General features: G+C 39.5%; 1 pseudogene; it reads left to right on the plus strand.

Moving 5' to 3' along the window:
• Nucleotides 1-4,393: 4,393 nt before the first annotated feature.
• LOC123811257 overlaps nt 4,394-25,584 on the plus strand; it is a 115,782-nt pseudogene continuing 94,591 nt past the window's right edge.

Here is a 25,584-nt window from a genome sequence, read left to right on the forward strand (position 1 = left end):
AAATACAGTCATACTTGGATCCCTATAAAGAAAGGAATAACTGCTACTCGTGAGTGTCACTATTTCTAATTTAACCACTATTAAGACAGGGGAAATAGCTAGAGAAATTGATTGACAAACTGCCTAGCGGGGTCTAGGTATTTGTTGTTATTAATTATGAAGAGAACAGTAATTTTAATAGCCTTGTTACATTAGAGTCTTACGGATGTTTTAGCTTTTAATGTGTTTAAGAACTGACTGAAAACTGTGAGTCACAAATCGCATTCTAAGAATGCTGCTAAGCACACATATTTCATTTCATTCCTGAATGTGGTCAGATATAAATAGCAGCACGGATATTTAAGAGCTATTCTTACGGAAAAAAGTAATTAATTGCAGTTATACACAAAGGACTTCTCTATTTTTATTTGGGGGGGGGGGTTGGTGGGGTAACCAGAACAGCTTTAATTACAAGTAATTGTTCTCATAGTCAAGCTGCTCGTAAGTTCTGCATCCTAGACTGTGATTACGCATCAATACACTAATCTATCACTTTCATTATTTTAGTCATTTGCGTGTGTAAATTTATATTTCATTCAGACAACAAACTAGGCAGTTTCCACTGTTACTTTCTATCAAAGTGTGCCTTTTTAAGACACAGTTTGAGTGATTCAGGTTTTTATTCGTTCCTTTTACTTAGGAAAATAATAGTACATTGTTTTCTTCTTTTGTTAATTACTAGGTAAATACAATGGCATTAGATGTACAAGGAGCTGGGTTTGTTACTAGTTAATTAAGAATTTTACTAGGTGTGCCCCCAGAACTGTATTTGCTATCTTGTTACAGTCAGCTGAAACTTACAGAAATTCCCCTCCAGGTATCTTTTGGTAGATTAATAGGAGCCCATTCCTGATTTCATTCAGAAATTGTACCTTCCTTTCCTTCCAAATTAGGCACTAGAACTGTTGCCTGGATCACTAAAAGCTGTTACACTTTTTTTTCTGGACCTTCGTATATATAAGTAAATTTCAAAAATCAAAATCAAAAGCCTTTCCAGGATATCTGGTGGGAGCACATTAGCTCCCCCTCATCCCTGTGTATGATTACATTTTCTTTTCTGATATCTTATCCAGACATGCAGAAATTCTTTATTTCCTGCCCTGGCTGGCATAGCTCAGTGGATTGAACGTGGGCTGCGAACCAAAGCATTGCAAGTTCGATTCCCAGTCAGGGCACATGCCTGGGTTGCAGGCCACTGCTCCCAGCAACCGCACATTGATGTTTCTCTCTCTCTCTTTCTCCCTCCCTTCCCCCTCCAAAAATAAATAAATAAAATCTTTTAAAAAAGAATTGGAGATGTTAGAAATCTCCAGTTTATTAAAAAAAGGAAAAATTCTTTATTTCCTGAAGAAAGTGAGTTTCCTTGAATGTAAGACAAATCGTGATGCCCTTTGTTTTTCCTAATTTTGTGTGTGTGTTAGTCCAATTCCTAGGGAGTTTAAATAAAAGAATTAAGTTAATTCTGTCTATGCTTGAAAAAAATAAAAAACTTGATTGATGTCTTTGATAAACATTGCTCAAATAACCCTTATATAACATGGCACAAAAAAATGCTTTAATTAAACTTGAGACTACATTATCTGATGACAAATTATACCATTATCCATTTCAAAACCTTTTTAAATTAGAAATATTGAACAAAATTATTTTAATTAGCTTTTATTGATTATGCTATTACAGTTTTCCCAATTTTCACTCTTTATCCCCACTCTACCCTGTACCCTCAAACCCTCCAGCATCCCCCCATTAGTTCATATCCATGGGTTGTACATATAAGTTTTTCAAGTCCTCTGTTTCCTATACCATTTTTATCTCTCCCTGTCTATTCTATGCCTACTAATTATGTTTCTTCTTCCCTGTACCTTCCTCCCCTCCATTCTTCCCTTCCTCCTCCCCACTAAAATCCCTCCATGTGATGTCCATTTTGATTCTGTTCTTGTTCCAGTTGTTTGCTTAGCTTTTTTTTTTTTTCATTTTTTCAGCCTCACTTGTTGATAGCTGTGAGTTTGTTGTCATTTTACTGTTCATAGTTTCTAATCTTCTTCAATTTCTTAGATAAGTCCCTTTAATGTTTCATATAATAATGGCTTGGTGATGAGGAACTCCTTTAACTTGACCTTATCTGGAAAGCACTTTATCTGCCCTTCCATTCTAAATGAAAGCTTTGCTGGATAAAGTATTCTTGGATGTGGATCCTTGCCTTTCATGATTTCAAATACTTCTTTTCAGCCCCTTCTTGCCTATAAGGTTTCTTTCAAGAAATCAGCTCATAGCCTAATGGACACTCCTTTGTAGGCAACTCTCTCCTTTCCTTTTGCTTCTTTTAGGATTCTCTCTTTATATGTAATCTTGGGTAAGTTACTGATGATGTGCCTTGATGTGTTCCTCTTTGGGTCCAACTACTTTGGGACTCTCTGGGCTTCCTGCACTTCCTGGAAGTCTATTTCCTTTGCCAGATTGGGGAAGGTTTCCTTCATTTTTTGTTCAAATAGGTTTTCAATTTCTTGCTGTTGTTCTTCTCCTTCTGGCACCCTTATAATTCAGATGTTGGAATGTTTCAGGCTGTCTCAGAGGTTCATAAGCCTATTCACTTTTTCAAATTCTTGTTTCTTCATTCTGTTCTGGTTGGATATTAATTTTTCTGTTTTGTTCCAAATCATTGCTTTGAGTCCTCATTTCCTTCCTGTCACTGTTCATTCCCTGAGTATTTTGCTTTATATCATTTTGAGTATCTTTCATTTGTTTTTTCATTTTTTGACTAAGCTCAATCATATCTGTGAGCATTTTGATTACCAGGGCTTTAAATTCTCCATCAGATAAACTGACTATCTCCTCATTGCTTAGTTCTCTTTCTGAAGTTTTGCTCTGAAGTCAGCTCATAGCCTAATGGACACTCCTTTGTAGGTAACTCTCTCCTTTCCTCTTGCTTCTTTTAGGATTCTCATAGGATTTTTCATTTGAGCCATATTTCTTTGTATAGGCACAGCTGATATTTAATAAGGGGGCAGGGCCTAGGTATTCACCAGGGCAGGGCAACCCTCTTTGCTGCACTGGTGCTGCCTGTGGGGGAGGAGCCAGAGGGGAACAATGCACCTGCTTCTCTCTAGCGCACTTTCCAAGGCACTCTTGTGTGAGACTGGGAGTTTCTCCCACCGCAGTGGTTGCTGTAGTCCACAATCAACTCTGACTCTTAGTTTTGCCTTCAGCCATCCCCACCTGCTCTGTCTCCTGCCTTGCCTACTGGTCTCATTGTTCTGGTTGACTTTTTCTTTAATTTCTTGGTGATGGGAGTTCCATGCAGTTTGATTTTCTGGCACTTCTGGTTGTTTATTGATTTTAGATTCATTGTTATCCTCTTTTTGGCTGTGCAAGAAAGTGAATGGTTTCTACCTATGCTTCCATCTTGGCCCAGAACTCAAAACATTGAACAAAATTAACATTTAAAACTACTCATTTCTTCATTAATTCTTTTTTTAAAAAAAAATAGGCTTTCTTATTAAATGTGCATACTATGCAGTTGAACTAGTCAGAACTGGAGTGCTTTTGTGGACATGTTCTATTTTTTCTTCCTTCCCCAGGTAAAGTTTTTATTGGTGTTATGAGAATTTCACTTAAATAAAAGAAGAAATTAGCTCTGACTGGAGTGGCTCAGTGGATTAAGTGCTGGCCTGCGAACTGAAAGGTTTCTGGTTCAATTCCCATTCAGGCCACAAACCTGGGTGCCAGACAGGTTCTCTGATTGGTGGCATGCAAGAGGCAACTGATTGGGGTATCTCTCTCACATTCATGTTTCACCCCCTCTCTTTCCCTTTCCTTCTCCCTCTCTCTAAAAGTAAATAAATAAAATCTTTCCAAAAAGGAATTTAAAAATTAACAGTAATTTGACAATATTGAATGAAGGACTTCTGTGATCTACATAGGTATTCAGTGAGACTAGGATCCATGATAAACAAAAAAATAACAAAGGTAATGATGATAAAGGACATATTCTTATCCTCCTACAAGAGTTCACAGTCCACAAATTAAATTGTGTACATGTGTGCCATGAACATACACACACTCACACACAGCTCTGGTTCCAGATAAGTAGATGAATATGGTAAAACTGAAGAACTGGACATTTGAGAACCAAGAAGACCTCTGAAAGTTGAGAAATCAGATTTATATTCAACTTTATTTGGAGAGCTTCTGGAAATACAGGGAAATGAATAATATAGCTTGTCATCAAATAAACTAGTCTTAAATTTGATTAAACAATTTTTGTTTCAGAAGGATTATTTAACTGATGCATACCAGTATTTTACTATAGTTTTTACTTAAATGAAACAAAAAATTTGGTTTTGGAAGAGGTAAAATGTTACAGGTTGGAGAGATTCCAGAGAGACACAAGAAAAAGTTTCTGGGCCAGAATGAGCAAGTGCAGCACAAAAAGAAGCTGGGGTTGTTGAAAACACTGTATCCCGGGGTTACAAGGTAGGTCAGATAATACATTGGACAAGAAACAAATGTGTCTTCCAGCATTTGTCATGAAGAACAAATAAATGTTGAGGAGCTGAAAGTAACTGTCATACCAAAAGTCAATGAAAATTATCCAGCCTGCATATAAAACTCAAATACTTACAGGGAAATGAGAGTTACTTCTTTTGCCAAATAGTGGAAGGTCTTAACCTACTAGAGGAAAGGGATGGCATGGCAGGGAGCTTTTCCTCGAAAGAGGAGTGTGAGTGCACCCTTACCATGGATTTCTGGAGGAAGTTGTGTAGGGAGCTGTGGTGCTGTAAAAGGGACATTGGTTTTTCTGAACAGGCTTTTTGCTTCTATTATTTCATAGGTAGAGGCTGCTTTGAGTGATACCTGCAAAAGTTATATCACAAAACAGGCTGAGTTCTTCTGTAAGCATTTAACTGTCCTATGCCTTTTTGGAGCTTGTTAATGGCATCTATTTTCAGCTTCCTTATTAACCATCTAACAATAGACTGATTTTTACAGAGCAATGAGGACATCATAGCCTCAAGCAGAAATATAAAGACTTTATAGTCTTTACCTTCAGGGAGCTTACCATCTTCTTAGAAGCATGACACACACACATCCACAAACAGATGATAAAGCAGCTTTTTCAGCAAGAAGTACATTTCCACAAGAGCAACAGAGGAGCTCTCAGAAAAAGGAAAGCTTTCTTCAGATGAGAATGTCCAGGGCACTTGCAATAGGGCAGGATGCCTGGCTTCAAAGTGAATGTTGTGGGGGAGGAGGAGTCCAGGATAGCTTCCCCATTCTCCACACACACTTGTGTGTGTGACGCAGGCTGCCAGAGTGGCACTGGCTAGGCAGCCAATCCCACTGCTCAGACTGGTGAAATTTGGGCTACCAGAGCCCCCCTTTACCTTCTTGCCCACTTCTTCTTCTGCTAAAATTATGATCCACCCCAGTCAAGTGATGTTGACAGATGCAGGGAGCCAGGCCAACATCAAATTTTTCTACCTAATCTCAACCTTTCTTTTTCATAAGCTGATTTGAAAATAATGCTAACTTCAAAAGATCGCCTAGGTCAGTCTTGGCTGTATATAGGCATGGGCAATCATTTGTGGTATTATTTCCTAAAATTAATCTTATTTTTCTATCTTACCAATAGCATCTGGACAGTCTTTCAATTTTTGTCTGGTGATAATGAAATCATTTAAAATGTACCAGAATCATTTTTGCTTAACCGTGTGCCATTTGGAACATATGTGAATAAATTGAACACCACTGTCTCATTGGTTTTCTTTCTTTTCTTTCTCCCCTTGTTTTTAAAACTCAAATTTGAATTGAGTCACTAAAGAGCTAGGCATCTGAGTTCAGTATGATGCTGGGAGGCATGCCTCCTCAGCCTGGGCATGGCCTTCATCTAGATAGCGAGCCACAGTCTACCCTGCACATTTCTGTCATTGAGCTTAAATGACCTAGTGTCTGGGGTCTTTGTTTATTGAGGATTTTCTTTAATTTCCAAGTTGATTTTACAGCAATAATATCCACCCCAGCTTGGGCATTTCACAAAGAGCTCACAGTTGACCACAGGAACTCAGCTATGCTATTGGGACTAGTAGCTGAAATATCTTAGAGCGCTTGACATACATCAAAGAACATCTTTCCCTTTCTTGGATATCACGTTGCCAGCCTTTTCCAGCCATGGAGCCCATGTTAAGCAAGAAGAGAGCAACTCTGACTCATCCCAAGAGAGACCCCCTGAATGAGGGGGGAAAGACTTTTCCAGAACAAGCTTGCTCCAAAGCATAAAAGGTTCAGCCTCCAGCCTATCATTCAAAAAAGTTTTTAAAGCCCTTTTAAGGAAACAATTTAAACCCAGCTGCACTTATCGATCTGTGATTTGATTTTGCTTTGTTAGGAAGGATTTGTAATCTGCTTTTAAATGTTTTTTTGTTCCTGGCCTTCATTGATAGCAAGTTCTGCCTGAGGCTACTCCTCAAAACTCTCACAGAAGCTTTCAAGTCTACAAGAATAACTAGAATAATTTTAATCTGTATCCCTCCCCACCAGTTTCCCTCAGTGCGCAGAGGAAATGTTACAAAGTCAGAGTCAAGTAGATTTTATTTTCTCAAGTATATTCAGTTCATTTTAAAAAGTATATAAGTCCCCAAGCTTTGTCTCTGCCTAGTGCCTGCTGCCAATAAAAAAATAAATTCCTAAAAATACCTGAATCAGAGCAGAACATACTATTTTCTATTTACAGCTTTTAAAGTTTGTCATTGTGCCTTTAATGGCACTGTGGACTATTAATTTTATGTTCTCTACCACAAAATAGTGGTTTTCCTATTACTATATAGTATGAACTAAAGAACAGAAAGTGTGGTCCTAATTTAACTAATCACTTCTGATATTCCCCAAGCTTATAAAAGCCCCAAACACTTATAAGATGTCTGGTCTTTGATTTTTTAATGAAATACAAACATGTGTTATTTTTTATAATATAGCATATGTTTACACATGTATTATCCTTATAAGTTTATTTAACAAGAAACCAAATATGTGAGGAAAACAGACTTTTTAAGTGGCACTTTAATTGTCTTTCATGCATGTTCTACAGATCATTACTGAGTGTTTCCAGGTTCTGCACGGAATGACTTTACATCAAAAAAGAGGGAAACATATCATATTGTTTATAAAAATGACAGCTTCTAATGGACCATATTAGCTTTAACACAAACTATTAAATCCCCTTCATTAAATTTCTTTGTGTTCTGTTTCAGCATCTCGTTAGCTCAGGAAAATAGGTGCAAACGGCGAAGGAAACATGAGCACACATTGAGACGATTACAGATCATGGTTATTAGATAAGCCTCGGGAGGATGTTTTTCTTGGGCTGCTCACAGCATTTTGAAAGAGCTGTGTTCCAGGTTTGAGGTCCCGTGTTTCTTCCTCTTAAACGATGAGCAGCTGTCGCACATGACCTACTTCTGTAGGCCCTGTAATGATTTCCTTCCTTCGGAGGCTTCAGGAGTCCTCCTTCTGCCCTGTGAAAAAAGGGACAAATATTTTAATCCAAGCAAAATGCTGAAGCAGGTTTTGTTGGTTTCAGGGAAGAAACTCAATACAACTCCAGCGCTGAGTGTAGGCCTCAAATTGGAACCATCTGTGCTGAGCCAGGGCTCTGAGACCTTTGTGGAAGGCAGGAACAGTCTTGCCTAGGGCTGCAGCCCATACACCTGCAGAGATGGTGGATGGCTTGGCAGGCCAGCTGGGCTCTCCCAAGAATCGGAGCCATTCCTGAGGTGGAGAAGCACTGCTGGGCCCTGGTGGTTTGGAATATCAAGTAACAAAAGGTGACAACTAACTGCTCAGGCGATGACATATTAAATAAATATTCCTCATATTTGACATAAATTATACCAAAATATATATCTCCTAACCTTCTTTCTGGTGGCCAAGGGGAGAAAATACTCAGGAAACTGTTACTTTATATACACAATCTTTTTAGAGTCATCCTTAAAGCTAGAGGGGGTAAAAGGTATTGCAAAAGCAATACATGTATATCTGACATGCTCCGTATTCTTTTTATTTTTCTGTTTACATGCTGTTATTTTTCTTGGCTACTTATACTTTCCAAGTCAGTGAAAGCACTTTTCCAGTGTGCTTTAATATCTAAACATAGAAGACATAAGCCAGCTTCTGAGAACTTATTTTAAATGAAGTATTTTTGTGAAGTTTGTATTACAAGCTTTCCATGGATAAGAGATAAGAGTATTCATCTATTTTCAAAAAAAAAGAACTAGAATCTTTGCTTTGTCAAAAACCAGAAACCATACCACTTAATTTTAAAATCAGCTCATAATATAGTTTCTGGAAAGAAAATGGGACATGAAGAATGAATCAAAATGTACACAAGTTATCCATTTAATAATAAACATGCTTTCCAAATATTGGTGATGATGAATGTTACTTTTAATCTAGGTTTTAAGTTATTTATTATAGTGAGAAGAATAATGATTACAGAGTGGCCATTATTGAATCTTAAATAATATGACCAGCATGACATCCTGAGAATGGGAGACCCACAACAGCCTCCATGCGGAGGTGAGGGGGTGATACAGTGAGAAAACACAAGCCACTGAAAAAGTTGGTGATATAGGGAAAATATGGGAGATGTTGAAGTTTTGAGTTTAGTTAAATTCTTAGAAGTGTACATTTATCAGGCTTCCTCTACCTAATCATTTAAAATAAACCAATGGGTCTCACATTTTTGTTTATTGTAATTAAATTAATTGGCTGAATGAAATCATACAGTTAAGATGTAGGTAATATACATGAAGTAAAAATTGTATATATTTTAAAAAGAATTTTGAGCTCAAAAACATTTTTTGAATCTCTAAAGGGAAAGAATTTGGATATAATATTTGTATAGCAAGGCTCACAGAACATCCCCTGTGTTTTTTAACAAAGTTCTGAGAATAGAAAGGATGTATACGGTAAGTTTCCAAACACATTGCAAAGGGTGAGACGGCTGTATGTGCTCAGTCCTGAAGTGTTCTTATATGCACAGTGCTTCATAAGCCAACTGGGAGGACTGCAAGACAGTTGCATGTGTTGGGCTCACTATTTTTTTCCCTGCTCTGAATTTATACGCATGAATCTAAATTTTTAACCAAATCTTTGTTCTCTTTCCTCTTGAAGAGGCTTCATGCTTCTGCCTACGCACCCAGCTGCACCCAGATAAACCTCCCTCCCTCCCACCCCAAAGGCCTGCACTGCCGTTCAGCCACAGGCTGAGACTTAATGGAGCTGAGCACACTTCCTATCAAGCTTCCTGTGGAAAGCCAGTCAGCTGAGACTGGGAAAGGCCCAGTGGAAATCAAATAGGGAGCCCTGCATGGGGGCAGCTGGCTCTTTCAGGCTATTACTTTGATACCTTTGATATAGGCTTGGGTTTCTCTAGAAAACACTGCCACTGTCTCATTCAAGCAGCTCTGAGAGTATGTCCAGGCCCAGTGGACCCATCAATTCCTGTGAGTTGTGAATGTCTGAAAAGAATCAATGCCTAGACTCAGGAAATTAAGAATTTTTGCAGTGTGTCTTCATTAGTAATTTTTAATACAAGGTTTGATATCTTCAACATAGCCCCTAAATTAAAGGAACAATTTTAACAATCATAAGGCAACAAAGACAATGTTCTTATGATTTTATTTGAAAAGCACCATCCTCCACAAATAGGAACTAATTGATAAAGTATATTACATATACATACATAAATATATTTGAGAGAAAAATCCCAACCTCTTCTCAGGAAAAGAGACACTTGGGAGTGGGCACTTTCACACTGATTTATGAGCTGGGAAAGAACTTCTGATTTTAATTTTTTTTTGGCCCAAATGGTCAGGAGGTGATGAAGACTGACTGCCCAGCCTCTTGCTGCCAAATCTAAACTGTCTGAAAACTTACAGAAATGTTTGATTAAAACTAGAATAAAAATCTCCAGTTGCCTTCAGCAAACCACAGCACAAGGGTGGGAAAAACAGTGCCAGGTCACAGTTTAAGTATAGTTACTTGGCGCCTGCTGAAAGTACTGCTCCCTTCCTGTTTAATAATTAATTCTCCTTTAGAGCCCTAAGGATCCGGACTCAGCACCAGCTTCACAAAGCAGTACAGAAAGAAAATGCTTCCAGAACTGGAGGAGTACACAGGAAGAAAGAATCTAACATTTCAAGAAACAACACCACATGGGGCTGGTGAGCAGGGGCTAGGGTTTGGAGGTAGAAAGAACCAGGGTAGAAAAATTCAAAATAAAATAAATATACACAAAAGCAAGGTTATTCCTGGCCACTGGCACCAGGATGGTGTGACACAGTGAGCCAGAAGTCATCCATTTGGGAAGCAGGCTGGGTGCCCACAAGCTAGTGGGAACCACGAGGGTAATGGGCTCAGTCTCTGAAAAGGAGACACCCAGCCCCTCTCTTCATTAGTCAGAGCATCTTACTGGAAAAGGCATCAAAGGAAGGCAGTCGCCCCTGCTTTCACCCCTCATCTTCCAACCCACCCTGGCTTCAGGCTTCTCCTACCAGGGATGACATCTATGGAGGGAACCGTGGGCAGATACACACACACACACACACACACACACAGCTGAAGGAAGAGAGGAAGGACTTACTGAGTAGAAGCTGCTCTGTGCAGTAAGAAGAACATGAAAAACCAAGCAAGTTACTAGACTTAAATATTCAGTTACAGAAGTTAATACCCAACACAAGAGTAGGCCACCGCAAAAAGGAGCCACACATCCAGTGGGCAACATTGCACTCTGCTTTGTGATTTTATAAATCGTGTGCTGGTGAATCCAGCCACAGAAAGTAATACACTGTGGGATGCTTACAACAGGCAGATGCCCCAAGAGCTCATCAAATCTCTTTCATACAATCCAGGATCATACCACACAGACCATTCTTTTGTACCCCAGGAAATCTAAGTATCCCAAAGCATTTCAGAGAGGTGACACTCACCAGCAATGAACAGATTAATTAAGCAAAATGAAGGCCCAGGTGGTTTAGGAAAAGAGGAAAACTTATTTAAACACCAAATTGTATTTACTTTTTCCTTATTATTATTATAAAGAAGACACGGCATAGAGCACTCACACACTTCCTCTGAGACCAAAAGAGTACCTTGAAAAAGACATTTATGTAATTAAATGGTTGAGTTGAATGAATAATGACCTGAATATTTTTCTAATCTCTAAAATGGGATGTTTTTAATACCCAACAATTATCGAAACCGTATGGACTTTTTAACATTTCACTTTATACATAAATTAGTTCCAAAATGTTTAAATTGCACCTATTTTATCTGCTTCTTCTCACAACAGAATGATGGCATTGCCTTGTAAACACAGCAGCTGACTTAAAAATAAGCCTGTTTCCCTATTGACTGACCCCTCAAAACCATGCCAAACTCAAATATGAAAGTAGATCCCAATTATTAAACAATTCCATAGGTCCATATGTTTTCTCTGTTGTAAGTCAATAAATATCTAGCTGCTATTTTTTTTATTTTTTAATTTCAAGTTCATATTCAAGCTAATGCCCCTGTTTTCTTGTGAAGCTTAGAGTGCCTGCATCAGTGAGGAACCTGACCTCGAGCACATTACATAACCCTGCTGGATCTTGGTTCTCACCTCGCCAGACTGCGATAAGGCACAATGCCCATGGGCACTGAGCACAGTGCTTACTGTAAATGAAGCGCCCTCAAATCTGAGAGAAATGAAGTCCAGCCCTTCCTCACAGACCCCTGATGCTGACCTGAGACAACTCTCTGGAGTGTGACTATTTAACCCACTTGGTATGTTCTGAATCACTTTACAAAATATGTGAGCTGTAAAGAGTTATAAACTGAATTTCTGTAAAGCCAATCATATTTCTAATACACAGGGGAGCCTCCTATTTAAAGGAGCTGTCACAGTGAATCCATTCTTAGAGTAGCAACATCTTTTGTATTTAGAATAATTGTCTATGAGCTTATCTTTTTTTATAAATAAATTCAGATATTTGTATAAGGCTGTGTGTTGTAGTAGGAAAAACATTTGGGCTGTGAAACAAGCCAGCCTGTAGGCTGGTCCAACCACTAACTATGCAAACCCAGGCAAGTTTCAAACTCGGGGGCAAAGCCCCAGTTTCCACCACAGCCTGAGGAGGAGGGCACCACACTTGGCTTCTCAGGGACTCTAGTATTTGCTGTGTAGAGTGAGACCCAAGGGCATAATGGGGAACCCTTTCTGGGGGGAGGCAAGCTCATACCCACACCCACAGCACACGCTAAATTGGTCCAGACTGAAATAAGTGCTATAATAGAGCCATAAATTAAGGGGACCAGAGGATTTATAAGGTCCATCCAGTACTACAATTCTCTGATTTCATGTGAATCATGGATTCACCAGCATCCAGGCGAGTGCTCCAGGCACTGACTCTACTCATCAAATACTGACTCTGCCCTGTTCACTCCTGTTCAGTCTGGCTTTTTCAATGCAATCCACAGGGAATTGGTGATGTTCAGTGATCCAGAAGGTTCCACCTGTGGGTATGAATGTGTCCAAAAAAAGAGAGAAAAAGGTGATTCTCTGATTAAAAGAGTGGACCTCCAGCTTGATTCTGGGTAACCAATGTATTCCTCATGGCAGGTAGATCCTGTTCAAAATTTACCAACACAAGCTTCAAATATTTTGTCTGAAATTCATGGATAAAACAGAGGACTGTGAAGAAAGTGCCACAACCTCTTTTCAACCAAGCCCCCTTTTTTGTGATCCTCTCTCCCCTTGGTTTGCAAGATGCCTCACTCTTTCTCGTGATTGAGTCTGGACCATGGAGTCTGACAGGGTGGGTTTGTCAGCTCAGTTTTCTCATCTGAAAAGAGGGAATAACAACCCTGACAGCTGCATGTGCTAATTGATATATGTAAGTCTCCCACAAACTGCACAGCACTGACCAAGTTCTCAGTTGGTGACAGCCACTATTATTAAGATAGGAACTGCATTTAATCAAAGAACATGTGCTTGGTACTACATAACTAGTTATTATCAAGCTGAGATACTTTAGCCTCTATATTAGTGTGTTAAAGTGTTACAGCAAATTACCACAGACTGGGGGTCTTTTTTTATTATTTAGTTATTTTGTGTTTTTAAAAAATATTTTATTATTTATGCTATTACAGTTGCCCAAGTTTTTCCCCCTTTGCCCCCCGACCCAGCCCACCCTCCCACTTCCGTAGTCAATCCCCCCATGTGTTCTTTGACTAAATCCTTCACCTTCTTTACAATAGGAATTTATTTCTTCACAAATGTAGAGGCTGGAAGTCTGAGAGCAAACTGTCAGCAGGATAGTTTCTTCCTAGGCCACTGTTCTTAGGTTGTAGGAGCAGTCTCCCCCTGTGTGTGTGCCTGTGCTCTAATCTTTTTATAAGCACACAAGTCACATTCGATGAGCGCCCACCCATTTGACCTCATTTTAATTTAATTAAAAGACTTTATCTCTAAATACAGTCACATTCTGAGGTACTTGGGGTTAGAAATTCAACACATAAATTTTGCAGAGAGTGGGGGAACATAATTTGGGACATAGCCTCCATACCAATAAAAGCATTGCTTACATTAAGTTTTTAAAAATAACAGAAGTTCAAATTTGTACACACAGATAGACAAAGGAAAGAACAAGAAAACAGTCTCCGTGAAAAGTCTTGATACACCATTCCTAAAACAAAGCTCTGTGGGCTATTTCCTCATAAAGAGTAAACTCTCCCAAACTGTGGCCATACTACCATCTAGCAAAGGTGAAGACTATGATAACACCAGTGGAACTGAAAAGGGTAGTAATCTACTTCTTCACTCAATTCACAAAGCTTTGATAACAGAAGCCTACAGGAATCCTCTGGAACCAGGTGCATCTAGGCCAGAAAAGAACAGATAGGCTGCATTGGTTTTTGGCTGGCTTGACTCAGTCACTATGTGTTTCATGGAGAATTTCGTGACCTATGAATTCATGAAGAGACAAGAAATGTATTGCAAACAGAGTCTCACACTCTGCCTCTGTAATAGTCAGTGACCGATGGGTACTGGGCTTCCCACCATGTTGTCTTCTGTGATCTGTCCCCCCACCACCTTACCTCTGACTACCTTTTTGCACCATTTCTGTGTTACCCCTGCCTTAGTGCAAGAGAGGATTGGGCTCATTATTTAATTGATCCCTGTTTTTTAAAATTCTTTGCTTAATAGAGTTAAATGTCTATTCATGTTCCTTTCAAATGTTTCTCTCCTGGGCTCTTTTAGACTCTTATTTTTGGAGATTTACTGAATATCTAGTCCTAAGAAGGTATTTGAGCAGCATATAATTCTGTTATATATTGGTCACCCCATTGCTTGAGCATGAAGCTTTCAAAGAAAATTAAAGTAAAAAATACTAGATCTGGTATTGGTTATTACCTTCACCTCAGGGTGACTTCCCTTCAGGGGCAATTAAATAGCAGCTCTGGGCTGTTAAGTTTAGTGGCTATACTGGTATGTGGCACTTCTTCAAGGACAACCTCTGTTCATATCTGTTGTGATTTTATGTGATGAAGCGGAGGCTGCCTCTGCAAAATCAGATTCCATTTGAAATTGTAGGTGTGGCTCTACATAAGTGCTTTGACCTTTCTTCTTTAAGAAACAAGTTTTGCATTACCAGGTAAATGCCCTTTGCATGGAATTTTCATGGAACACTAGTGACATCCTGTGGTCAGTTTGGTTTAGGCAGCTGGTCTTTTTCAACAACTATCTCAGGAAATAAATAAATGTCCCACATAAATTCTAGTGTGTTTTGCAAAACCAAAGGAAAAAAAAAAGAAAAATATTCTTAATCCTAATCATTCTTACAGTGTGAACATCTCCTTTCCCGAGTCACACAGTTTCTCAGTGAATATAGACAAAGGGAGTATTTTGGGTAAGAATAAGTATTTCATGAAGACAAAAGATGACTTTATCAAAACTGAGGATGAGTGTCATGATATCAGGCATTGCTCTGTGATCATACCTGCTTCTCACCATCTGCTACTGTTAAGTTCCCTGTACCTTGGCTCAGTGTCTAGTCATCACAGTAGACAGCCCTTTGCAAAAGAGTACACAGCATGACTTAACGGGAAAACAGTGGGTGTTTTGCATTTTTACACCAGTGACAATAAATTGAAGCCATTTAGTTGTAAATGTGATACTACACTTGATGGTTTTCCCTGGCAAAGCACCGAGTGGCCCATATTGAATAGAGGCAAAGAAATGGAACTGAGGGAAGCAAAGTCAGCCACCAGAGTAGCCAAGGAAAGGGGCTCGTAAAAGCATTTGTTAGCAGTTTAGAATCATAACTCAGCTCAACACTCGGTACCAGGAGCAACTGGCTGGGTTGAAACTGAGGAGAGCAGACAATGGAGTTTATGTTGTTCTTCTGTTTATTAAAAACGGATGGGAGCACTTGACAGAAAAATCAAACTTCTGGTCATGGCTCATTAATCCCTGTTGTATCTGTCAGGGGTACATGTGTGTGGAGTTCAACAAGCCTCTAGAAGTAACATTGCTGCTGAGCTCTGGTATTTTCTGTCATTTTGAATGAAAAAAAAAGGTGGCAATCACCTAGAAGTGGAGAGAGTAGGAAGTTATTTTTAGCCTACCTACTTGGAGGATATTAAATATAAGTGAGTTCGTTAAATATAAAAGTGATTTTGGTGAAGAATTTTATTGCCAATATTTGTCAAAAAGCTTTCTTCATAAGAAGGAGAAAGATAAAGATGAAAGTGAAACAAAGTCCACAATTATGACTATTTTATGAAAAGAATAGCTCTGGGAGTAAAACCTCAGGGGAACTCCTTATATCTGCACACTGAAGTACAGACCAATAGTGAATAATCTCAGGCATCAGTCTCCTCCCTGGAGATAGAATGAGACTCTGGTCAATCCAGATGGTTTAAGTGAACCCAGAGGAAAGAACCAGCGATACTCTAGTCCCTCTGTTGGGAACAACCATCATCTGTAACCAAATGCATGTCTCAAAGCTTCCACTCTATGCCTGACTCATCCTTACAACTGAGAAAGACCACAGGACCAGGAGAAATGCTGTTTTTCCTTCTGATTTCTGAATCTCCAAAAGCCTGAGATTTCTTGTGTGTAAAAGGTCAATAAGGACAATAATTTAGCATCTACCCCTGAGGATTTCATAAGGATTAAATGAGATAATGTGCATAATAGCACCTGGCCATAGGAAGCACTCAATGAAAGTCATTCTAGAAATTATTATTGGTGACATTGCCATCATAATTATTATGGATAGCACTGTTTGCTCTAAGCTGTGCTCTCCCCACATTGCATTCTCAAGCAGCATTCCAAGAGCATGTGAGCTGAAGTATGGGTGAGGTCAGAGAAAGTTCCTGTGAAGTCAACTTACTCTACTGGTCAGTGCGATTGTTCAGCTAATAATCTTAATTCTCTTCCAGGCTATGAATGTCATAGGTGCTGTGAATGTTACAGAGAAGTTTTAAATGTAGTTTCCAGATTCAGTAAACTCAAATCTAATCCATGTTTGTGAATGCAGAAAGTTTTCTGTGTAGGAATCCTAAGTCAGTAGCTTTAGAGCAAAGTAGGCTAAGCTCCTGAAAGGAGACCAGGGCTGAATAGAGGATTGAAGAGGGAGTGGGATCCAACCTGATGCCTGCTACACATTCAGGTTCACCCCCTAGGAGATAAGGATCAGCTGGAATCACACCCTCGAGGATTTCCAGTAGGGCCCAGCATTTTCTGTGTATTTCTGGTTCTTTATAATTTGGTTTTTGTTTAATACATACACAGTGGGTTCCTTTCTTTGCCTACTGTTCTTTACCCACGGATAATTGAAACCAAATTGTCTGAGCATGGAGCAAGTCTGAGATACAGTAGTTTCCCCTTATCCATGGAACATATGTTCCAAGACTTTCAGTAAATGAAGATAGTACCAAACCTTATACCTACAAACACATACACACCTTTTTACTTAAAAGAATCTCTTACAGCTTCTGTGTGACTTATCCAAATTGCCAGCATCACAACTCTTGCACATTGGGGCCATTGGTAAGTAAAATAAGAGTGACTTGAACATCAAGTACTGTAATACAGCAACAACTGATCTGATAACCTAGTTGTCTATAAATGACTAACAGGCAGGCAGCTTGATTCACACCCAAGCAGGACAGAGGGACAACTTAAGATTTCATCACACTACTGATAATGGCATGCAATGTAAAACTTATGAACTATTCATTTCTGAAATTTTCCACTTACTATTTCAGGACTACACTTAACCTGAGATAACTGAAACCTCTCAGCAAGTGAAACTGGGGATAAGGGGGGACTACCACAGAAGTTAGAAATTCTGATAACCTTTACCATTTTGGTCATTTTTTCATCTACTGCCTAAACTCCAAGTAAATTCTTCCAAAAATAGTCACTGAATACCCAAGATGGTGAATATAAACCATGATGCCATTCCAGATCTATAAGGAGAGACCCAGGTGGCATGGCTTCTCCATCAGGAAGCCTATGTTCCAGGCAGAAAGAAGCTTCATGTACACAAAAGAGTATGACATCAAACTGTAAATGTTAGTGACACCCATGAAGAGCCAGGAAAACATGACAGAATTCAGGGCAGAGAGTAAGCCTATCTTGGAAGTCATCAGGAAGCTTTCTGAGTTCAAAGATTTTGTTTTAACTGGGCCTTGCAAGGTAACAATGAGATGTGAGCAAGTGTGATAGAGGTGCCTACAAGATGGCCCTGCCAAGTACAAGGACTAACAGGGCAGAGGCATGGAGATAAGGAGTCATGGTGTTTACAGAGGAAGAAGATTAAGAAGCCTATAAAGTATCTGATGAAAATCTTTCCTTGGTAAGAACAAACAAAAATATTTCAAGGAATGTGTTGTGTAGGAAACTCTGTCCTGTTAATCTTGTTGGAACCAGTTCATTCCACCAAAAGAGGTGAATCAAAATTTGGGATTCTAATTAACCCTGTGGTTTTTATTTATGTTTATGACCCAAACTTGTTTACCCCTCCCTTCCTCACTCAGCAAGGGCATGTGAACCGTGAACCTAAGGACCATGAGCAGCAACTGGCTGTATTTTTGTTTTTATTAGCATTTCTTATTTGCCCACAGCCTGATTTCTTTTAGGCTTGACATAATTTGCATGATTGAGTTAATCCAAGTGTGAAATGCAGTAGGGACCCAATTCAATGGGTGGCTGGAAAGGGAGCATTATTAGGACATAAAAGAGACAGAGCAGAGCTCTGCCTCCCAACTCCAGGTACAAACAGACTACAATAGGCATCTCAAACTGATCTGCCAGAAAATCAACTGTGTGCACTCATCATCTGATATGCATGGTTCAAGGCCCATCTCTACAAAATATTTTCTCAGTCTAGGCACCATATTTGAGCTGGGCAGACACTCTCCATGTGGCATCAAAATCTCTCAGACCAACTCCTCTAGCACTCCTTGTAAAAACAATATTTTCAGCACTTAACTTACTTTGTAACCTCTTATTTTAAAAGAATTTTAGATTTATAGAAGGGTACTACAGAGACCCCTGTATTCCTTTCACCTACCTTCCCCTAATGTTCACATCTTATGTTACTTCAGCACACTTGTCAAAACTAGAAATTTTAAGGAGCACATGAAACTATAAATTTCATTCAGATCTCACTAGTCTTTCCACTGATGTCACTTTAATCATTTTGAAAAAAAATATTGATTCATTTGGGGAGTTACTGTTAATCAACATAGAAAGTCATTCTATTTTGCATCCTGATGGTCCTTCCTGACCTATGGGCTGATCAGGGTGCAAAGCATACTCAACAAAAAGCCAAGCAGAGAGCATCAGAGCCCCAGGTGCATCCTACATCCTTCTCTGAACCTCTGAGGACAGGCTTCCTGTTCAGCATTAAGAATCCAGAGAGCTAGCTCCAAGAAGCAGCTGTTAATCCATTGGCAAGCAAAGATCTTCAGACCTGAAGGAAAGACCTGGAAGGGTAAAACAAGGACATTCAAACAGGGGGCGTTTGGTGGAGATCACACCAAGCAATGGTTCTTCCCTTTTTCTGTTTTATTTCAAACTCCTTTATGGTAATATAATAGTAATTTCATAGTAATCCCTTATATCCTCTTGGTAGTTTTTCCACAAAATTTCACCATTTTGTGATTTTTAAGTTAAAAGTGTTATATCAATGTTATTAAAATCACATCTTAAGCTTATCTTATAATCTTTAAATATTTTTGTTATTAAGTATATTTTATAAATTATGCTATTATAGTTTTCCCAATCTCCCCCCTTAATCCCTCCTCTGCCCTGTACCCTCAACCCTCCACAATTCTTCCCTTTAGTTCATGTTCATGGATTGTACATATAAGTTATTTGACTTCTCTGTTTCTTATACCATTCTTAACCTGTCCCCATCTATTTTACACCTACCAATTATGCTTCTTATTCCCTGTACCTTCCACCCCCCATTCTTCCCCTCCTTCTTCCCACTGAAAACTCTCCGTGTGGTGTCCATTTCTGTGATTCTGTTCCTGTTCTAGTTGTTTGCTTAGCTTTTTTTCCCATTTTTTCAGCTTCAGTTGTTGATAGTTGTGTTTGTTGTCATTTTACTGTTCATAGTTTCTAATCTTCTTCAATTTCTTAGATAAGTCCCTTTAATGTTTCATATAATAATGGCTTGGTGATGAGGAACTCCTTTAACTTGACCTTATCTGGGAAGCACTTTATCTGCCCTTCCATTCTAAATGAAAGCTTTGCTGGATAAAGTAATCTTGGATGTAGGTTCTTGCCTTTCATGATTTCAAATACTTCTTTTCAGCCCCTTCTTGCCTGTAAGGTTTCTTTCAAGAAATCAGCTCATAGCCTAATGGACACTCCTTTGTAGGTAACTCTTTCCTTTCCTCTTGCTACTTTTAAAATTCTCTCTTTGTCTTTAATCTTGGGTAAGTTAGTGATGATGTGCCTTGATGTGTTCCTCTTGGGGTCCAACTTCTTTGGGACTCTCTGGGCTTCCTGGACTTTTTGGAAGTCTATTTCTTTTGCCAGATTGGGGAAGTTTTCCTTCATTATTTGTTGAAATTAGTTTTCAATTTCTTGCTGTTGTTCTCCTTCTGGCACCCCTATAATTCACATACTGGAACACTTAAAGTTGTCCCAGAGTTTCCTAAGCCTCTCTTCATTTTTTTTAATTTTGTTTCTTCATTCTGCTCCAGTTGAATGTTTATTTCTTCCTTTTGTTCCAAATCATTGATTTGAGTCCTGGTTTCCTTCTTGTCACTGTTTTCCTGTATATTTTGCTTTATTTCACTTTGGGTAGCCTTCATTTGTTCTTTCATTTTGTGACTGAGCTCAGTCAGTTCTGTCAGCATCTTGCTTACCAGTGCTTTGAATTTCACATCAGATAGGTTGGCTACCTCCTCATTGTTTAGCTCTTTCTCTGGAGTTTTGCTGTGCTCTTTCATTTGGGCCATGTTTCTTTGCACCTGTTAAGTTGTAAGGTGGGGAGGGCCTTAGGTATTCTCCAGTGCAGGGCAATCCTCTTTGCTGCATTGTGGTACCATCTGTGGGGGAGGGGTCAGAAAGGGATCAATGCAGCTGACTTGCTGGGCTCTATCCCCACTTTCCAACAAACTCTTATGTGAGACTATGAATTTCTCCCACTGAGGCAACCCCTGCCATAGTCCACAGTCAGCTCTGAGTCTCAGTTTCCCATTCAGCCAGCCCCACTTGCACAGTCAGGCTGATATTTTTAAAGCATAATTATTTTATACCTTGGCTTAAAAACATTTAATTATTTCCCATTACATTTAAAAAAAAACTCACATTCTTCAACTTGTTGTATGAGGGCTGCAGTATCTGGCCCTGCCCACCTTCATCAGTTCCTAGAACCTTTGGGGCTCTTCCTAGCTTGAGGGCCTCTGGACGGTGTCTTCTTCTCTCAGAGCTTTATGTGGCTGACATCTTCTTATACTTCATGTATTCACTAAAATGTTTTCTACTCACAAGGGTTTTCCTTGACCACCTTACCTAAAATACTGCCCCATCCACCTACTCTTTTCAATAGCCCCATTTTGATCTCCTTTATTGAACTCACCACAACAAGCAGTGTATAGATTTTTAACTTAACGCTTACCACGTATCTTGTTCACTGGAATCCAGGTCCCCAGCAATAGAAACCCTGGCTGTCTTGTGCTCCATCCAATTCCTAGGGCCTGGTTCAGTGCTTCACACAGAATAGGCTGTATGTAAATACTAGCTCATGAGGAAATGGATGAATGAGTAATGGCTTTCTTTCTCTTGACTCTCCATAGGCCTTTCATCACTGAACCCTTACCCCCCTCCAAGAGCATTCTCCTGGAAATTCAATCCTGCACCAGGTCCAGAATTCAATGATTGAGGCAGAAACAGGTTCCCTTCCAGACTGCATATGTAGGGTTAACATCACAACATGTAAAGTTCAAAACTTTTTGCCTTTGCTGCCAACTTAGAAAAACCCCAGTGCCGATAGGAATGCCTCCTGGGGTTTGTTTTGTTTTTCACATTTTAAATCTAAGTCAAAGTCCCCCCACCCTTTATGCTCTGCATATTCCTCTCCCTTTCATCATGGGTCTGAGCCAAGACTGACTACTGCCTTGGTTTTATTTCCTACATGTTAGGTAGAAGTGCTTTCGATGAGAGATAAAGAAGACTGAAGACTGGTGCATTACCTGCCTACCAAGTAAGGTTGCATCAGAGGTTGGAACTTTCTGATTCCAGCTCAGCCAAAAAGGATGGCAAAAATAAAATGAATATGATCAGGTAAGACAGGATATTGAATAATAATATAATAATGTGCTCCCCTAACAAGACTTAAGAGCAAGTCTCTGCTGGTTTCATTTCTACTTCTAAAGTTTTTCAAATTTATTTATTTTCAAAATAATCCTAATGATTGAAACGACTGAGCTATCTGTTTGGAAAATATGTAATTAAATACAATATTTAACCTAACCATTAGCTGATATTCTCATTTCTCCATTTATGTTGATTATAATCCATTTACTATATGTGTGTACAGTGTGATTTATGGTGGTTCAACATTTACTGGATATACATTATATTCTGGGTAATAAGAATATCAGCCATGAGGGATCCAAAGATGAATTAGACCTACCCTACCTGTCTTGAAGGAAGCTCAAAGGTCAGGCAAACATGTAAACAATTAATTAAAACAGTGTGATTCTTGCAATGGTAGGAGTGTGTGCAAGAGAGGGAGCAGGAACTGTGTATTGCACACGGGAGAAATGTAAATAATCTGTGGCCAGAAATCAGACTGCGGCAGTGTTAACCTAAAAATGATAGACTTTTCAAAGTGAGAGGCTATAAGCATTTATTTGAGATAAAAAAGAATAAACTATTTGGGAAGCATTGATTGAGGCACAAGCCCAAAGAGTGTTCTGATTAGGAGACAGAGGCAATGGGCATTTGCAAGAAAGAGAAGGGAAACAATCCCATCGGTATAAGGAAGACACTTCTATTGGTAACATAACGTAGTGATGCCAATTCTAAACAATGTCTTCAATTTTCAGTCCAGTAGTCATAATAACTGCATTCTTATTATTTTTTCAGTTCTTCGAGATACAACATTGCTTTCAGCCCAGTCCTCCACAAGTTACTTTCCCCTATTTTAACATTTCAAAGGCATCAGATGTGCAAAGCAGTTTCTCTGGGATGGCACCTTTGGCCCCATTTGAAAGTGGTTTCATTTACATTATATTTTACAACAGTCTGTAAACATGGCCCCTAGATCCTTTGAGAATTTTCCTATTGAGAAAGAATTCTCCTGCCATTGAACCTGGGCTCTGTGACTGCTTGACTGATATGGAAAACCATGGAAGTGACACTCTGCCAGTTCTCAAGCCTTAAAGAACTGGCAGCTTCTACTTCTTGTCCCTTAGGTTGCTTGCTTTTGGAAGCTGACTATATACAAAAAGGAAGGCTGAAGTAGCCCACCTGGAGAGAATAAATGTGGCCCCAAATTTATGATGAGAGAGAGAGAGAGAGAGAGAGAGAGAGAGAGAGAGAGAGAGAGAGAGAGAGAGAGAGAGAGAGAGAGAGAGGGAGAGAGAGAGAGAGAGAGATTCTGGCCAGTCCTCTGCTGCTTTGGTCAAGACTTTTGCATCTTCTTCTACAGCCTAACTGAGCTCCGCCAGGAAGTTCTGCTGCTCTCACTGGGGTCTCATGATGGAGTTGAGTCAGTAAGTAGCTAGGGTAGAAGTCATCTAAATGCTTCTCTGGGACAATGGGGTGGCTGGCTTCTCTCCTTCTCCACATAGTCTCAGAGCCTTTCCATAGGGCTGCCATCATTGCCAGGGTGAGAGAAAGATGGTTCTGTAGGTGTTCAGATAACTACAAACTAGATTCAACTGCTAATACCTGAGTAAACTGCTGCTGTGTGAGTGAAAAGATGAAGCTGGGATGACACTACAGGAACTGGAAGCAAACAGGGAGGAACCAGCAGCCACTCCCACCTCCAAAGCACAATACCTTCCTCGCACCCACTATTGGTAGAGTCTATCAGTAAAGATGTTGGCAAAGCAAAAGTCTGGTTTGCAGAGTCATAGCCCTAAAAGCATAAAACAATGTGCAAGTGGGCTTGGGAGGAGTGGATTGGGAGATAATAGCTTAATAATGGCACATTTAACAAGACTTTGAAAAGTTGACATCAGAATCCCTCCCCTCCAAATCATACCATTAAAAGACACTCATTTGGGAAAATGTTTTGAATTTAACCACTTGCTTTTTATATTAAGCTATTGCCTTGGTACTGAAAAGGAAAAAAGTGCTACATTATTATTGGAAAGCCTACATTCAAGTACTGCAAATCTGTCTTCAAGTTCATTTAACAAAGTGACATTTAAATTACTAAGAAGAGTGGAATAAACTCTATGTTATTTGTACTCTCCTAATACACTGGGACGAAATTGTTCTGGGATCAGCAACTGATTAAGCTGATTATATACCTCAAACATGTAGGATGTGGTTTTCAACTGGTCACAATCAAAATACAATTTACTTCTGTTAGTATAATAATATAGATGCCATAAAAGGCATCTCTTGGTGTTTTCCATTTACATTTCTTCTACTACCAGCCCAGTGTTTTCACGGTCTTACTCTGTCTTCTCTCTGCCTCCAACTCCACATTATTACCTGGGATTTTGGGGACTTTCCTGGACTGACATGGTAAGGAAACCCTGATACATGACGGGAAGGGAGGGGCCCAGCTTCTCAGATGCTGGGAAACCCTGCAACACATTCTAGCCTGGAAAGTGATAGTCAAAGGTGGATGGTTCCTGAAGAGGTACTGAGGGAAAAAGTGTCAACCAGCAGAGCAGCTCAAACAGTGCCACATGGAAATGAAAATACCAACCAAAGAAAAGGCAATCTCTGTGTGCACCTATTCGAAAAACAACATGGTCACCAGGGTAGGAGTCCCTGTGGGAAGTGGTTCATTAAAAAAGGAAGAAAACTGTACTTACTCCCATTCAGATGACTGGTCTAATGCCTGTTGTCCTCTAATCACCACAGTGGTTATCATACCTCCTCAGATCTTCAGCGGAGATGCTGCGGAAAGTTAGAAGCTGTGGGACAACTCTTCTGATTTGCTTCTAGTCAGCAATGCAGACCATATGCACACTTCTAATGCTTCTCTCTGTCTCCATTGCCACCACTCAGTCTATTGTTTCCTTGTCCTTACATATTGCATCCTCCTTTCAATTATTCTCCATGAAGCAGCCACAGTGAGCTTTCAGAAACTCAGACTGGATCATGTCCCTCCCTTCATACAGTATCAGATGTACTTTGCTCTGCTGACCACAATCTGATTGTAGCATCTCCAGTGGAATGCAGTCCCATTCCACAGTGTTGTGATCATGCCCCTCCATGAGAAATCTGCTGCTGTAATTGCTGTGGCCTGGATCCTAAATGCAACAAGGACAATGACAGAAGTCACCAGACTTAAGCAAAGAAACAATATGCCATTCTTTCTAAAGCACTATAAAATGGAGCCCTTGTTGGTGTGGCTCAGGGGACTGAGTGTCAGACTGTGAACCAAAGCATTGCTAGTTCAATTCCCAGTCAGGGCACATGCCTGGGATGCAGGTCAGGTCCTCAGTAGGGGGCACACAAAAGGCAACCACACATTGATGTTCCTCTCCCACTCTTTCTCCTTCCCTTCCCCTCTCTCTAAAAATAAACAAAATCTTTTTAAAGAAAATAAATAAAGTATTGTAAAATGGAAATGTTTGGTACAGCATCAAAAAAGCCTGGGAGTTTTCACTGTGACCACTATAAGTAATTTGGTGGGGATTTTTTAAGTTCAAAGAAGAAAAAGATACTTGGAATTTTCATAAGCACCTTTCTTTCAAAGCTTTTCACTCTCTGTATGTTGTGTAAAGCTCTGTGTAGGAAGTGTGAGCATAGAGAAAGCCAGTGATTCTTCCCAGGTCACCTAGTTA

This window comes from Phyllostomus hastatus, unplaced genomic scaffold, assembly GCF_019186645.2.
Source record: "Phyllostomus hastatus isolate PE091 unplaced genomic scaffold, TTU_PhHast_1.1 phas_scaffold_78, whole genome shotgun sequence".
NCBI lineage: Eukaryota > Metazoa > Chordata > Mammalia > Chiroptera > Phyllostomidae > Phyllostomus > Phyllostomus hastatus.